General features: G+C 52.8%; 1 pseudogene; it reads left to right on the top strand.

Annotated features, from left to right (window-relative positions):
- Positions 1 to 577: 577 nt before the first annotated feature.
- LOC147987276 (uncharacterized) overlaps positions 578 to 18133 on the top strand; it is a 31660-nt pseudogene continuing 14104 nt past the window's right edge.

The following is an 18133-nucleotide window of genomic DNA, read 5'->3' as shown; positions in this document are numbered from 1 at the left end:
GCGAAGACTGCTTTTGTCAGGATAGTTGATACTTGTTGTCCCCCTTCAAATTAGCCCGCCATTGTTGGCTCCCTTCCCGCTCGATATTTGGGAAGAGGATCAGGGCCTCTATAAATAGGACCAGCCACCCGCATAGCAAAGGGGGTTCGGTTCGGTTGGGTTCACTCGTTCGGTTCGCAAGCAGAGAGAGTGAGTAAGAGAGAGAGAGAGGGAGAGGTGACTGAACTCCTCCTAGCAGTTCATCACCCCAGCCAAGAACAGACCCTCGTGAGGCTGTTCTTCCTTGTATTGTTCATCATCATCAGCCCCAGGAGGCAATCCACCAACCACACACTAGAGTAGGGTATTACACCACAACGGTGGCCCGAACCAGTATAAATCTTGTTTCCCTTGTGCAGTTCTTTTAGTAGTTTAGATCTTTGTGAGACAGGGAGGTAGAAGGCGTAATCTCCACGCGCACCCCAGTGTTCGAACCTTAAGGGTCTGCCGGAACCCGAAATCCGACATTTGGCGCGCCAGGTAGGGGTGCGCCGGAATTCGTCGTCCACCGCCCTGTTCTCCTCTGACCGTCGCATCCATGTCCGACGCACGTCGGGCCCGCGCCGAGCGCCAGGCCGCCATCACTTCTCGCGTGGCCCAGACGGCGCCCGTTGGCGGATGTCCTTGTCGTTCCCCGTCGCCCGCCGTCAACGCCGCCACCGGCCCGGCAGGGGGCGAGCAGCAAGCGCAGTCCCAGCATCCCTCCGTGCGGCAAGACGGCCACACCGCTACTCCGTCGGTCGCACCAGCTGGTTCTTCGTCCCGCGCGCTCCGTGCACCCTTGGTGGCTCGAGTTGTGCTCCTCGCGGCAAACGAGCTCCTGCGCTACCATCCCGTCGACGACGTTTACGAAGACTGGCTTGACCGCGTCGCCGAGCTTGTCCGCGCCGCAGGGGGCTATCCCGCGCCGTCCGTTCCGCTGCGCCGCACCCCGCCCCGCGCGGGCAACGAAGCCCCGGAGGCGTACCAGCCGCCTCCTCTCCAAGAAGATGCCATGGCTCCAAGGTGCGTGGCCCCTGGGCGGAACCCGCTCCGTCAGGCGCCAGCGCAGCAAGAACGGAGCTGCCAAGAGATCCCACGCCCACAAGGAGCTGCCCGGGTGCTCCCTGCTCCGGCGCGCCAAGACCCCGCACTGCTCCTAGCTGCAGCGTGTGGGGACCCTCAAGACCAAGCTCTCCACCAGCCGAGGCCTTTCGTGGCCACCGTAGGCTGTCGTGCCTACACCACCAAGCTGCGTAGCGTCGCGTGGCCCAGAAAATTCAAGCCAGACCTGCCTCCTCGTTACGATGGCACGACTGACCCTGCGGAGTTCCTCCAGCTCTACGAGCTGGGCATCGAAGCTGCCAGCGGGGACGAAAAGGTCATGGTGAACTGGTTCCCCATGGCGCTCAAGGAAGGAGCTCGCACCTGGCTCCTGGATCTGGCTCCGGGCACGATCTCTTCCTGGGACCAGATGCGCACCCGCTTCATCGCCAACTTCCAAGGTACTCGCGACCGGCCACCCGCCGTGAGCGACATGCGCCGTATCAAGCAACAACCCGGAGAGACCCTGCAGAAGTACATCCAGCGCTTCAACAGCGCGCGCCTCAAGATACCCAAGGTGTCCGAGGAGGTCATCATCTCGGCCTTCTCCGATGGTGTGCGCGACGTCAAGATGAAGGAGGAGCTGGCGATGCATGAAGACCTGTGCACCTCCCTGGAGCTGTTCAACTTGGCGACCAAGTGCACCAGGGCTGAGGAGGGACGCCTCTCCCTCCTCGAGCTGCCTGCCGCAGACCCAGAAGAGAAGAAGCCCAAGGCCAAGGACGTGAAGCGCAAGGGGGCTGATGTGCTCGCAGCAGAGGCAGACACCAAGCGGGGCAAAGATCTGCCTGAGTCCACCAGGGGCAGCCGGTACTGTGTGTACCACGACCTCCACACCCACAACACCAACGAATGCCAAGAACTCCGCGCCATGCGAGAAGGAAGGATCGGCCGTCGTCCCGACCGCGCCGATCGGGGCTACGGCCGAGGAGGAGGAAGAAACGCAGGACGCTGGGAAGACCGCGGCCCGTGCCTAGGGTGGCGCGATCAACCTCGCGAGGATCGCTAGCGAGACCTGCCTCGCGAGGGGGACTGGAGGGATCAGCCTCGTGAGGATCGCCCACAAGGCAATGCAGGCCTCCCTCTACTGCCTCCTCAGCCAAGGAGGAACGAGGACCGCCATCAAGACAAGGGGGCTGGGGGCTTCCAGGAGCCACGCGCAATCGCCTGCATCCTGGGCGGAGCTCAAGCCCTAGCCTCCCAATGCATCTTCAAGCAGTTTGCCCGCGAGGTGAACGCAGCCCTCCCTAGGCTCGAAGCAACGCGCCCTCTCAGGTGGTCGGCGTGCGCCAGCACATTCAGCTCAGTGGATCAACTCAAGTGTGCAGCCACAGCTGGCGTCCTCCCGATGCTCTGCTCCCCAGTCATCAGCAATGTACTGGTCACCAAGACCCTCATCGATGGTGGGGCAGGACTCAACGTCCTGTCCGTGGAAAAGTTCAACAATCTCCAAGTGCCCTACGACCAGCTTCAGCCAACCAAGCCCTTCTCCGGAATCACCGACGGCTCCACGGTCCCGATTGGGCAGGTCCGCCTCCCTGTCACCTTCAGGGCACGCGACAACTACCGCACCGAGCTCATCGACTTCGACGTCGCCCACATACGCCTGCCGTACAACGCCATCCTCGGGTACCCAGCGCTGGCCAAGTTCATGGCCGTAACTCACCATGGCTACAACGTCCTCAAGATGCCAGGGAGTGGCGGAGTCATCACGGTGCCCTGTGAAGAGAGGGATGCAGTGTGCTCCCTGGAGCGAGCCTTTCAGGCCGCGTCACTGGAAGACCCGGATCGCGGAAGCAGGAGGCTTCCCGAGACCACCCCCAAGAAGAAGAAGACATCATCCGGACCGGCCCCTCAGGGCCCGCGTCCGCCCTGGGGGAACCTCCTTCCATCGCATAGGAAAGCGTGCCCGGTGCCCTCCTCAGGCTGGGCTCGGGGCTCCCCCCAGGAGGGCCACCGACCTGGCCAGGGTCACGAGGGAGGCGCTTGGGCACCATGTGGAGGCGTGTTTCGAAGCACGTTTCCCTCAAGAAGGAGCAAGGCAAGGAAGGTCAGACCCACAGGAGTTTGTCGACAAGGCCATTCAAGAACTACAGGAATCAAGGATCATGAGAGGTTGCCGCCGTCTGCCGGCTGCGGCTCCCCATCTAGGCGAGGATGGTGGGCTGCGCGTCTGCGTCGATGTACCAGGGCTCAACAAAGCCGCTACCATGGAGTGCCTCTGGCCCTCGCGAGTGGGGCGCTGCGGGGGTCCGCCCCACAGCTACGTTCGCATGCCTTACGGCCTGCCGGGCGCGGTTGCTACGCGCCAGCGCCTCATGAGGGGCATCATGGAGGCTCAAGAAGATAGGCGTTCCGCAGCCCTGGCGGAGATGGAGATGACTCGTGAAGAGCTACCAGTGCCTCCGGAGCCTCCCGAGGCCCCTGGGCCTGGGGGCTCGTGAGGATCGGCTTCCGCAGCCTCCCGAGTCTGCTGCACCGACACCCCTTCGCCCTCGACACCCTCAGGTGACATCTTACAAGTTTCATTTTCAGCTGGGAGCGCCCTCCCAGGGTTGCATCATTCCCACGCCACGTGGGTCCGTCCCTGCGGTATGTATCCCTTTATTTCATATCGCTAGCTTGCTTTGTTGGGGGCGCCCCTCGAGCTGCATCATCCCCAAGTCGCTCGGGCCAGGCCCAGCGGCATGTATCTCCCTTGCATTTATTTCTGGTTATGCATTCGCCCATCATGCATGATTACTTGATGCCTGTCCACGGCACCTTTTCTTCTCCATGCCGACCACTTGCACGTTAAAGGGGGGGTACCTGAGCATCGCGACTCAGGGCTCTTACTGGCTCTCCAGCCCTCACCCTCTGGTTATGTCCACGGCATCGCGACCTGGCATACCAGTGACGGCTGAGACAAGCTCGAGGGCTGGGACCCGAGGACGTAGAGTGTCGGCATCTAACCAAGTTTGCAGGAACGCAGCCCAAGATAAGGCCCAGTGCCAAGCGCAACCCGCCTAGAGGTAGGGCCCCGTGAGTCCGGCGCTGGCTCACGGGTGCCCAGATACACCTCACCTAGCCCTATCGTGCCGGCCACGTGTCAGGGCGGGGTTGTACACGCCCCGGGGGCTCCTCCCGGAGGGGAGCCCCCTCCCACATACCAGTGGAAGCACCATGCTCCGCGCTGGCTGACGACACTGCCGAGGAGCGGCTATGCCCGTACACATGCGGAAGCGCTATGCTCCGCGCTGGTGATAAACAACTAAGGGTGGCCCCCGGGCCGCAACCACCTCAGGGAGCCCAGAGCTCAGTGTCTAGCCTCATCGCAACGCCTCCCCTCGGGAGCGCCGCGCGAGGGGGCTGGGCACGGGGGCTGCGCCTGGGTCACGCCCGGACGTACGCCACCCAGCCAGGCCCCTCGGGCCTGGTTCATCGCGCGCCTCTCCCCGAGTGGAGCCAAGGTATGAAGGCCGTTTGAGCGTCAAGGGGGACCCCTGAGCATCACTACTCAGGGGCCTAACTGGTCCCGTAGCCCCTCACTCCTTAGTTCTGAAAGGCTATGCTGGGTGAGGCACGCGCGGGGCCGGGCTCTGCAAATGTAGAACGGTGGTCCCACTCACATCTCACCTAATCACTTGTTGTTTGCGCGTCAAGGGGGACTCCTGAGCATCGCGACTCAGGAGCCTAACTGGCTCCGTAGCCCCTCACTCCTTTGGTCCCGTCCTGGTTTCCGGTCGGGGCTAATGCTGGGTGAGGTACGCGCGGAGTCAGGCTCTGCAGACATAAAACGGAAGATTCACCTACATCACACCTCCCTACTTGTTGTTCGTGCACTAAGGGGGACTCCTGAGCATCGGCGACTCAGGAGCCTAACTGGCTCCGTAGCCCCTCACTCCTTTGGTCCCGTCCTGGTTTCCGGTCGGGGCTAACGCTGGGTGAGGACGCGCGGGGCCGGGCTCTGCCGGCGTAGAACACAAGCAAGTAGGGAGGGAAAGCATAAAATTCAAGGAACTTAAAAGCAAATATTACAGTCCATACAGTCGTCTCAATACCAAACGCAAGTTTAAACGCCTCCCCGAGGCATGATGCATGATGCAGGAATTAAAAGCAGGGCAGGAGCAGTAGCGGAGAGACTTGGCGGCGGTGGAGCAGTGCGGGTGGCCCCGCCTCACGGAGCAGCAGAACCGGAAGCATCCTGCTTCGGCTTGGTACTGAAGGCCCGGAACATCCCCAGCAGAGCTTCTGCATGACCCTTCACGGCCTCGGCAGCGGCAGCAGCACTACCCCCGCACCTAATGCAATTCCGTGTCAGCGACGCCGCTCTCCTTTCTCACCGAACGACGGCTGCTTGGGCGCCAAAGGGGACCTCCTGAGCATCGCGACTCAGGGGCTCTTACCGGACCCCGGGTCACTCACCTCCTGGCCTTGACCACGGCATCGCGACCTGGCATACCAGCAATGGCTGACGCTGCCTTGGGACTGGGACCTGTCGGCGCAGAGCACCAAGCCCTCGCGAGGTTCGAAAGGGAGAACTGAGCTAAGACGGAATCAACAACTCACACAGCTCTGCAGCAAAGGTTATGTATTAACAAACGGGACTACAGGCACCTTACAAGCCCCCATGGGGCGCATTTCGATTCCTCGCAGGGAACTGATCCTAAGGGATGCTAACTACACGTGCTCCTGCAAAAGATGCCATCATCAACAGTGGGCCGTCAAGCGCCGGCGCCAACCCCATCAGATCAGAGTCGGCGACGGCCAGACGAGCCCGCCCTGCTCCGGGAGCGGCGCCGACTTGGGGGCTCGTAGCTGTCGTCGCTCGTCTCCGGAGTCGCGAAGATCTCGCCGGAGTCACAGGACCCTTCGGCGCCTCCGCCAAGGGAGCGGTCGACAGGCCTAGCCCTCACCAGGGCAAGGTCCTGGCCACCTCTCCCGGGGCAACACTCTAGTCGGCGCCCGTTCGTGTCGAAGACCTTGAAGAACATCGCCGCAGCGCCATCGTACTCCAAGTGGACCGCGAAGACGCCCCTTTCCCTGCAAACCCGGGCGATCTCTCTCCAGCCACGGGACATGTAGACCTCGCCCGGGGCAGCGACCACGACCTCTGCCTCGGTCGCGAGGGTGCTGCAGCCGGCGTGCTGCAACCAGAGCTCCAGGGGCTCCCCCGGAGGGATGATGGACGCGAAGAAGGGAGGCAGACGGGTCCAAGACTGGAGAGGAATGGCGACGTGGAGCACGAACTCTTGGGAGGAGCCCTCGGCATGGACTCCAGGAGGAACAACCCACGCCTTCGTGACCCGACGGCGCCGACTGCGGGGATCGGCATCGACACCTTCGAGGCCCTCGACGTGGGCATACAAGGGAAGTGGGAACCCCGGCGGAGCCCTCTCGCACCGAGGCCTCGCCACCACCTGGCGGTCCTCCTCGTCCCGGCCGCAAAGGGCGAGCCGTTTCTTCGGCGGGAGCGGGTCTGGCCCCTCTCGAGGAGCCTTTCCCTTCTCCGCTGCAGAGAACCGGTGGATCGGAGCCATCGCAGCAAGACAGAGCAAGGATCGGGAAGAAGGAGAAGCTAGGAGGAATGACTGGAAGGGCACGCACAGTTCCGTACTTATAGCCGGCAAAGACCAACCGCCGGCCTCCACGATCACAGGTAATCATGACACGATCTGCATGCAGGGACTTGTCCAACTCGCGCGGTCACCAAGGCGTCATGGGGAAATGGAGACGCCCACGTCCCATCAACCGCCACGCGGCGCCCAAGGCTGCAGGCTGTTAGGGCCCGCGGCGCTTCACCCTCGCCCTTTCGCCTCTCGGCACGACCAAGTCCAGGCGCGCCTTGGGCCCGGGGGCTACTGTCGGCGTTCTGGGAACGGGGGTCCCCAGACTTGCCTGCCTGCGGCGTGGCTCAAAGGAGGCCCAGCACGGCCCATCTTAATCAACACAAGACTCAAGACCCTCGCGAGGGGCCAAGCCTCGTGAGGCGGACGACACGGAGCTTCCTCAGGCACGGCCTCGTCAGGCTGGCTCGCGAGGAGGCGGAGAGATCAAGGCGGGGTACCTCGCGAGGTGCCCATGACGCAAGCCATGACGACTCAGGGCGCCAGGCGGGTGCCAGCGCGCGCAGCGTCCTTCTTTCCTCTTTGGTGCAAAGGGGGCAAGCGCAGCCGCGGAGTACCGAGGCATCAGGCAAAGGTTGCCATTTCGGTGCAACGAGACCAAGACCAGGAGGACTACGAGACGGAGGTCACCGTGGAGCCCATGACGGCGTCATCACCAGAGCTTTGCGCAGGCGAAGACTGCTTTTGTCAGGATAGTTGATACTTGATGTCCCCCTTCAAATTAGCCTGCCATTGTTGGCTCCCTTCCCGCTCGATATTTGGGAAGAGGACCAGGGCCTCTATAAATAGGACCAGCCACCCGCATAGCAAAGGGGGTTCGGTTCGGTTGGGTTCACTCGTTCGGTTCGCAAGCAGAGAGAGTGAGTAAGAGAGAGAGAGAGAGAGGTGACTGAACTCCTCCTAGCAGTTCATCACCCCAGCCAAGAACAGACCCTCGCGAGGCTGTTCTTCCTTGTATTGTTCATCATCATCAGCCCCAGGAGGCAATCCACCAACCACACACTGGAGTAGGGTATTACACCACAACGGTGGCCTGAACCAGTATAAATCTTGTGTCCCTTGTGCAGTTCTTTTAGTAGTTTAGATCTTTGCGAGACAGGGAGGTAGAAGGCGTAATCTCCGCGCGCACCCCAGTGTTTGAACCTTAAGGGTCTGCCGGAACCCGAAATCCGACAGGAACTTGCAGCGGCTGGAGTTGATTTTCATCGGCCCCTAGGGTTTTGGGGCATCCAGGGTATTTATAGAGCAAAGAGGTGGTTCGGGAGGCGGCCGAGGTGGGCACAACCCACCTGGGCGCGCTTGGGCCCCCAGGCGCGCCCTGGTGGGTTGTGCTCCCCTCGGAGCCCCCCTCAGGTACTTCTCTAGCCCATCTGGTGTCCTTTGGTCCAAAAAAGTTCACAAAAAGTTTGGCTGCGTTTGGACTCCATTTGGTATTGATTTCCTGCGAAGTAAAAAACAAGCAAAAACAGCAACTGGCACTGGGCACTATGTCAATAGGTTAGTCCCAAAAAATAATATAAAGTTGCTATAAAATGATTGTAAAACATCCAAGAATGATAATATAACAGCATGGAACAATCAAAATTTATAGATACGTTGGAGACGTATCAAAACCCTCTCAGTTGGCTCTGCCTCTGTCAACCAGGCCATGCACGAGGACCAACCTTGCGTCAAACCCAGGCTCTCGGGGGTCGACTGGATACCTCCGCTCATCACTATATGGGTGCATGTCATCATACTGGCGGGGCGCGTACGATCCACCCCTCAGAAGGGGTGTAGGAACTCGACGGCGGTCGTCGCGGTGATGTCGAGGATCAAACTGCCCGTGGCCTCGATCCAGGTCTAATCCTGGCGATAAGCACGATCTTCACGCCGCAGAGGGGATCTTGGACTGTGAGCAGACTGAACTGTTGGAAATATGCCCTAGAGGCAATAATAAATTAGTTATTATCATATTTCCTTGTTCATGATAATCGTTTATTATCCATGCTAGAATTGTATTGATAGGAAACTCAGATACATGTGTGGATACATAGACAACACCATGTCCCTAGTAAGCCTCTAGTTGACTAGCTCGTTGATCAATAGATGGTTATGGTTTCCTGACCATGGACATTGGATGTCGTTGATAACGGGATCACATCAGTAGGAGAATGATGTGATGGACAAGACCCAATCCTAAGCCTAGCACAAGATCGTGTAGTTTGTTTGCTAAAGCTTTTCTAATGTCAAGTATCATTTCCTTAGACCATGATATTGTGCAACTCCCATATACCGTAGGAATGCTTTGGGTGTGCCAAACGTCACAACATAACTGGGTGGCTATAAAGGTGCACTACGGGTATCTCTGAAGGTGTCTGTTGGGTTGGCACGAATCGAGACTGGGATTTGTCACTCCGTGTGACGGAGAGGTATCTCTGGGCCCACTCGGTAGGACATCATCATAATGTGCACAATGTGACCAAGGGGTTGATCATGGGATGATGTGTTACGGAACGAGTAAAGAGACTTGCCGGTAACGAGATTGAACAAGGTATCGGGATACCGATGATCGAATCTCGGGCAAGTACAATACCGCGAGACAAAGGGAATTGCATACAGGATTGATCGAATCCTCGACATCGTGGTTCATCCGATGAGATCATCGTGGAACATGTGGGAACCAACATGGGTATCCAGATCCCGCTGTTGGTTATTGACCGGAGAACGTCTCGGTCATGTCTGCATGGTTCCCGAACCCATAGGGTCTGCACACTTAAGGTTCGATGACACTAGGGTTATAAAGGAAGTTTGTATGTGGTTACCGAATGTTGTTCGGAGTCCCGGATGAGATCCCGGATGTCACGAGGAGTTCCGGAATGGTCTGGAGGTAAAGATTTATATATGGGAAGTCCTGTTTTGGTCACCGGAAAGGTTTTGGTTGCTGCCGGTAATGTACCGGGACCACCGGGAGGGTCCCGGGGGTCCACCAAGTGGGGCCACCGGCCCCAAAGGGCAGCATGGGCCAAGTGTGGGAGGGCACCAGCCCCAGGTGGGCTAGTGCGCTCCCCACCAGGGCCCAAGGCGCCTAGGGTTTGGGGAGGGGGCACCTCCACCTTACTTGGGGGGCAAGTTTCCCCCTCTCCCCCCCTTGGCCGCCGCCCTAGATGGGTTTTGGGGCTGCCGCACCCCTTGGGGTGGGAACCCTAGAGGGGGCGCAGCCCCCTCCCTCTCCCCTATATATAGTTGAGGTCTTTGGGGCTGCCAACACATGAGTTTTGACCTCTCCCTGGCGCAGCCCTACCTCTCTCCCTCCTTGTCTCTTGTGGTGCTTGGCGAAGCCCTGCTGGAGTACCACGCTCCTCCACCACCACCACGCCGTCATGTTGCTGCTGGACGGAGTCTTCCTCAACCTCTCCCTCTCTCCTTGCTGGATCAAGGCATGGGAGACGTCACCGGGCTGCATGTGTGTTGAACGCGGAGGTGCCGTCCGTTCGGCACTAGGATCATCGGTGATTTGGATCACGACGAGTACGACTCCATCAACCCCGTTCACTTGAACGCTTCCGCTTAGCGATCTACAAGGGTATGTAGATGCACTCTCCTTCCCTCGTTGCTAGATTACTCCATAGATTGATCTTGGTGTTGCGTAGAAAATTTTGAATTTCTGCTACGTTCCCCAACAGTGGCATCATGAGCTAGATCTATGCGTAGTTTCTATGCACGAGTAGAACACAAAGTAGTTGTGGGCGTCGATTTTGTCAATTTACTTGCCGTTACTACTCTTATCTTGATTCGGCGGCATTGTGGGATGAAGCGGCCCGGACCAACCTTACACATACGCTTACGTGAGACCGGTTCCACCGACTGACATGCACTAGTTGCATAAGGTGGCTGGCGGGTGTCTGTCTCTCCCACTTTAGTCAGATCGGATTCGATGAGCAGGGTCCTTATGAAGGGTAAATAGAAATTGGCAATTCACGTTGTGGTTTTGGCGTAGGTAAGAAACGTTCTTGCTAGCAACCTGTAGCATCCACGTAAAAACTTGCAACAACAATTAGAGGACGTCTAACTTGTTTTTGCAGCAAGTGTTTTGTGATGTGATATGGCCAAAGGATGTGATGAATGATATATGTGATGTATGAGATGATCATGTTCTTGTAATAGGAATCACGACTTGCATGTCGATGAGTATGACAACCGGCAGGAGCCATAGGAGTTGTCTTAATTTATTTATGACCTGCGTGTCAACATAAACGTCATGTAATTACTTTACTTTATTGCTAACCGTTAGCTGTAGTAGTAGAAGTAATAGTTGGCGAGACAACTTCATGAAGACACGATGATGGAGATCATGATGATAGAGATCATGGTGTCATGCTGGTGACAATGATGATCATGGAGCCCCGAAGATGGAGATCAAAAGGAGCAAAGTGATGATGGCCATATCATGTCACTATTTGATTGCATGTGATGTTTATCATGTTTTTACATCTTATTTGCTTAGAACGAAGATAGCTTAAATAAGATGATCCCTCGCAATAATTTCAAGAAAGTGTTCCCCCTAACTGTGCACTGTTGCGAAGGTTCATCGTTTCGAAGCACCACGTGATGATCGGGTGTGATAGATTCTAACGTTCACATACAACGGGTGTAAGATAGATTTACACACGTGAAACACTTAGGTTGACTTGACGAGCCTAGCATGTACAGACATGGCCTCGGAACACAAGAGACCGAAAGGTCGAGCATGAGTCGTATGGTAGATACGATCAACATGAAGATGTTCACCGATGATGACTAGTCCGTCTCACGTGATGATCGGACACGGCCTAGTTGACTCAGATCATGTAATCACTTAGATGACTAGAGGGATGTCTATCTGAGTGGGAGTTCATAAGATGAACTTAATTATCCTGAACATAGTCAAAAGGTCTTCGCAAATTATGTCGTAGCTCGCGCTTCAGTTCTACTGTTTAGATATGTTCCTAGAGAAAATTTAGTTGAAATTTGATAGTGGCAATTATGCGGACTAGGTCCGTAAACTGAGGATTGTCCTCATTGCTTCATAGAAGGCTTATGTCCTTAATGCACCGCTCAGTGTGCTGAACCTCGAACGTCGTCTGTGGATGTTGCGAACATCTGACATACACATTTTGATAACTACGTGATAGTTCAGTTAAACAGTTTAGAGTTGAGGCACCGAAGACGTTTTGAAACGTCACGAAACATATGAGATGTTTCGAGGGCTGAAATTGGGATTTCAGGCTCGTGCCCACGTCAAGAGGTATAAGACCTGCGACGATTTTCTTAACCTGCAAACTAAAGGAGAAAAGCTCAATTGTTGAGCTTGTGCTCAGATTGTCTGAGTACAACAATCATTTGAATCGAGTGGGAGTTGATCTTCCAGATGAGATAGTGATGTTTCTCCGAAGTCATTACCACCAAGCTGCTAGAGCTTTGTGATGAACTATAATATATCAGGGACATATATGATGATCCTTGAGATATTCGCGATGTTATGACACCACAAAAGTAGAAATCAAGAAGGAGCATCAATTGTTGATGGTTGGTGAAACCACTAGTTTCAAGAAGGGCAAGGGCAAGAAGGGATACTTCATGAAACGGCAAATCAGTTGCTGCTCTAGTGAAGAAACCCAAGGTTGAACCCGAACCCGAGACTAAGTGCTTTTGTAATAAGGGGAACAGCCACTGGAGCAGAATTACCCTAGATACTTGGTAGATGAGAAGGCTGGCAAGGTCGATAGAAGTATATTGGATATACATTGTGTACTTTACTAGTACTCCTACTAGCACCATGGTATTAGATACCGGTTCGGTTGCTAAGTGTTAGTAACTCGAAATAAAAGGCTGCGGAGTAAACGGAGACTAGCTGAAGGTGAGCTGACGATATGTGTTGGAAGTTTTTCCCAAGCTTGATGTGATCAAGCATCGCACGCTCCCTCTACCATCAAGGTTGGTGTTTGCGTTGAGCATAGACATGATTGGATTATGTCTATCGCAATACGGTTATTCATTTAAGGAGAATAATGGTTACTTTGTTTATTTGAATAATACCTTCAATGGTATTGCACCTAAAATGAATGGTTTATTGAATCTCGATCGTAGTGATACACATGTTCATGCCAAAAGATATAAGATAGTAATGATAGTACCACCTACTTGTGGCACTGCCACGTAAGTCATATCGGTATAAAACGCATGAAGAAGCTCCATGCTGATAGATCTTTAGGCTCACTCTTTTTGAAAAGTTTGAGACATGCGAACCATGTCTATTGGTGTATATGCATGAAGAAACTCCATGCAAATGGACCGTTTGGACTCACTTGATTTTGAATCACTTGAGACATGCAAATCATACCACATGGGCAAGATGACTGAAAGCCTCGTTTTCAGTAAAATGGAACTAGACAGCAACTTGTTGGAAGTAATACATTTTGATGTGTGCAGTCCAATGAGTGCTGAGGCGTGTAGTGGATATCGTTATGTTCTTACTTCACAGATGATTTGAGTAGATGTTGAGTATATTTACTTGATGAATCACGAGTCTAAATTATTGAAAGGTTCAAGTAATTTCAGGGTGAAGTTGAAAGATCGTCGTGACAAGAGGATAAAATATCTATGATATGATCATAGAGATGAATATCTGAATTACGAGTTTGGCACAGAATTAAGACATTGTGGAAATTGTTTCACAACTGATACAGCCTGAAACACCATAGTATGATGGTGTGTCCGAACATCATAACTGCACCCTATTGGATATGATGCATACCATGATGTCCCTTATCGAATTACCACGATAGTTTATGGGTTAGGCATTAGAGACAACCACATTCACTTTAAATAGGGCACCACGTAATTCCGATGAGATGGCACCGTATGAACTATGGTTTAGAGAAACCTAAGCTGTCATTTCTTAAAAGGTATGGGGCTGCGACGCTTATGTGAAAAAGTTTCAGGATGATAAGCTCGAACACAAACCGGATAAATGCATCTTCATAGGACACCCAAAACAGTTGGGTATACCTCCTGTCTCAGATCCGAAAGCAATAAAGGATTGTTTCTAGAATCGGGTCCTTTCTCGAGGAAAAGTTTCTCTCGAATGAATTGAGTGGGAGGATGGTGGGGACTTGATGAGGTTATTGAAACGTCACTTCAACTAGTGTGTAGCAGGGCACAGGGAGTTGTTCCTGTGGCACCTACACCAATTGAAGTGGAAGCTTATGATAGTGATCATGAAACTTTGGATCAAGTCACTATCAAACCTCGTAGAATGACAAGGATGCGTACTACTTCAGAGTGGTACGTAATCCTGTCTTGGAAGTCATGTTGCTAGACAACAATGAACCTATCAGCTATGGAGAAGCGATGGTGGGCCTGGATTCCAAAAATGGCTCGAGGCCATAAAATCCGAGAGAGGATCCATATATGAAAACAAAGTGTAGACTTTGGAAGAACTACTTGATGGTCGTAATGCTGTTAGGTACATATGGAGTTTAAAAGGAAGACGGACAATGATGGTAAGTATCACCATTAAGAAAGCTCGACTTGTCGTTAAGATGTTTTCTGACAAGTTCAAGGAGTTGACTACGATGAGACTTTCTCACTCATAGCGATGCTAAGAGTCTGTTGGAATTATATTAGCGATTACTGCATTATTTATGAAATCTTGCAGATAGGATGTCAAAAACCATTGTTTCCTCGATGATTTTCTTGAGGAAAGGTTGTATGTGATACAGCCGGAAGGTTTTTTCAATCCTAAAAGATGCTAACAAGTATGCAAAGCTCCAGCAATCCTTCTAAGGACTAGAGTAAGCATCTCGGAGTTGGAATGTACGCTTTGATGAGATGATCAAAGATTTTGGGTTTATACAAAGTTTATGAGAAACTTGTATTTCCAAAGAAGTGAGTGGGAGCACTACAGAATTTCTGATGAGTATATGTTTTTGACATATTGTTGATCAGAAATGATGTAGAATTTCTGGAAAGCATATAGGGTTATTTGAAAAGTGTTTTTCAATGGAAAACCTGGATTAAGCTACTTGAACAATGAGCATCAAGATCTATAAGGATAGATCAAAATTCTTAATGGTACTTTCAAATGAGCACATACCTTGACATGATCTTGAAGGTGTTCAAGATGGATCACTCAAAGAAGGAGTTCTTGCCTGAGTTGTAAGGTATGAAGTTAAGACTTAAAGCTCGACCACGGTAGAAGAAAGAGGAAGGACGAAGGACGTCCCCTATGCTTTTGTCATGGGCTCTATACGGTATGCCATGCTGAGTACCGCACCTGATGTGTGCCTTGCCACATGCCTGGCAAGAGGGTACAAAGGTGATCTAGGAGTAGATCACCAGATAGCGGTCAAAATTATCCTTAGAGGAATAAGGATATGTTTCTCGGTTATGGAGGTGATAAAGAGTTCGACGTAAAGAGTTACGTCGATGCAATCTTAACACCTGTCCGGATATCTCTGAGTAGAGATACCGGATACGTATAATGCAGCAACAATTTAGAATAGCTCCAAGTAGAACAGTTATTTGAAATGGCTCCAAATATAGCGTAGTAGCTGCATCTACAAGATGACATGGAGATTTGTGAAGTACATACGGATCTGAATGTTGCAGACCCGTTGACTAAAACCTCCCTCACAAGCATAACATGATCAAACCCAGAACTCTTTGGGTGTTAGTCACATGGGGATGTGACCTTGAGTGTTAATCACATAGTGATGTGAACTGGATTATTGACTCTAGTGCAAGTGGGAGACTGTTGGAAATATGCCCTAGAGGCAATAATAAATTAGTTATTATCATATTTCCTTGTTCATGATAATCGTTTGTTATCCATGCTAGAATTGTATTGATAGGAAACTCAGATACATGTGTGGATACATAGACAACACCATGTCCCTAGTAAGCCTCTAGTTGACTAGCTCGTTGATCAATAGATGGTTACGGTTTCCTGACCATGGACATTGGATGTCGTTGATAACGGGATCACATCATTAGGAGAATGATGTGATGGACAAGACCAATCCTAAGCCTAGCACAAGATCGTGTAGTTCGTTTGCTAAAGCTTTTCTAATGTCAAATATCATTTCCTTAGACCATGAGAATGTGCAACTCCTGGATACCGTAGGAATGCTTCGGGTGTGCCAAACGTCACAACGTAACTGGGTGGCTATAAAGGTGCACTACGGGTATCTCCGAAGGTGTCTGTTGGGTTGGCACGAATCGAGACTGGGATTTGTCACTCCGTGTGACGGAGAGGTATCTCTGGGCCCACTCGGTAGGACATCATCATAATGTGCACAATGTGGCCAAGGGGTTGATCACGGGATGATGTGTTACGGAACGAGTAAAGAGACTTGCCGGTAACAAGATTGAACAAGGTATCGGGATACCGACGATCGAATCTCGGGCAAGTACAATACCGTGAGACAAACGGAATTGCATACAGGATTGATCGAATCCTCGACATCGTGGTTCATCTGATGAGATCATCGTGGAACATGTGGGAACCAACATGGGTATCTAGATCCCGCTGTTGGTTATTGACCGGAGAATGTCTCGGTCATGTGTGCATGGTTCCCGAACCCGTAGGGTCTACACACTTAAGGTTCGATGACGCTAGGGTTATAAAGGAAGTTTGTATGTGGTTACCGAATGTTGTTCGGAGTCCCGAATGAGATCCCGGATGTCACGAGGAGTTCCCGAATGGTCCGAAGGTAAAGATTTATATATGGGAAGTCCTGTTTTGGTCACCGGAAAGGTTTCGGTTGCTGTCGGTAATGTACCGGGACCACCGGGAGGGTCCCGGGGGTCCACCAAGTGGGGCCACCGGCCCCAAAGGGCAGCATGGGCCAAGTGTGGGAGGGCACCAGCCCCAGGTGGGCTGGTGCGCCCCCCACCAGGGCCCAAGGCGCCTAGGGTTTGGGGAGGGGGCGCCTCCACCTTACTTGGGGGGCAAGTTTCCCCCTCTCCCCCCCCCTTGGCCGCCGCCCTAGATGGGTTTTGGGGCTGCCGCACCCCTTGGGGTGGGAACCCTAGAGGGGGCGCAGCCCCCTCCCTCTCCCCTATATATAGTTGAGGTCTTTGGGGCTACCAACACATGAGTTTTGACCTCTCCCTGGCGCAGCCCTACCTCTCTCCCTCCTCGTCTCTTGCGGTGCTTGGCGAAGCCCTGCTGGGGTACCACGCTCCTCCACCACCACCACGCCGTCGTGTTGCTGCTGGACGGAGTCTTCCTCAACCTCTCCCTCTCTCCTTGCTGGATCAAGGCATGGGAGACGTCACCGGGCTGCATGTGTGTTGAACGCGGAGGTGCCGTCCGTTCGGCACTAGGATCATTGATGATTTGGATCATGACGAGTACGACTCCATCAACCCCGTTCACTTGAACGCTTCCGCTTAGCGATCTACAAGGGTATGTAGATGCACTCTCCTTCCCTCGTTGCTAGATTACTCCATAGATTGATCTTGGTGTTGCGTAGAAAATTTTGAATTTCTGCTACGTTCCCCAACAGTGGCATCATGAGCTAGGTCTATGCGTAGTTTCTATGCACGAGTAGAACACAAAGTAGTTGTGGGCATCGATTTTGTCAATTTACTTGCCGTTACTAGTCTTATCTTGATTCGGCGGCATTGTGGGATGAAGCGGCCCGGACCAACCTTACACATACGCTTACGTGAGACCGGTTCCACCGACTAACATGCACTAGTTGCATAAGGTGGCTGGCGGGTGTCTGTCTCTCCCACTTTAGTTGGATCGGATTCGATGAGCAGGGTCCTTATGAAGGGTAAATAGAAATTGGCAATTCACGTTGTGGTTTTGGCGTAGGTAAGAAACGTTCTTGCTAGCAACCTATAGCAGCCACGTAAAAACTTGCAACAACAATTAGAGGACGTCTTCCTTGTTTTTGCAACAAGTGTTTTTTGATGTGATATGGCCAAAGGATGTGATGAATGATATATGTGATGTATGAGATAATCATGTTCTTGTAATAGGAATCACGACTTGCATGTCGATGAGTATGACAACCGGCAGGAGCCATAGGAGTTGTCTTAATTTATTTATGACCTGCGTGTCAACATAAACGTCATGTAATTACTTTACTTTATTGCTAACCGTTAGCTGTAGTAGTAGAAGTAATAGTTGGCGAGACAACTTCATGAAGACACGATGATGGAGATCATGATGATAGAGATCATGGTGTCATGCCGGTGACGATGATGATCATGGAGCCCCGAAGATGGAGATCAAAAGGAGCAAAGTGATGATGGCCATATCATGTCACTATTTGATTGCATGTGATGTTTATCATGTTTTTACATCTTATTTGCTTAGAACGACGGTAGCTTAAATAAGATGATCCCTCGCAATAATTTCAAGAAAGTGT

The sequence above is a fragment of the Triticum urartu genome, chromosome 2A (assembly GCF_056163025.1).
Source record: "Triticum urartu cultivar PI428250 chromosome 2A, HENAU_Tu73, whole genome shotgun sequence".
NCBI lineage: Eukaryota > Viridiplantae > Streptophyta > Magnoliopsida > Poales > Poaceae > Triticum > Triticum urartu.
Note: the sequence above shows the minus strand (reverse complement) of the source record. Positions and strands in the feature narration are given on the sequence as shown.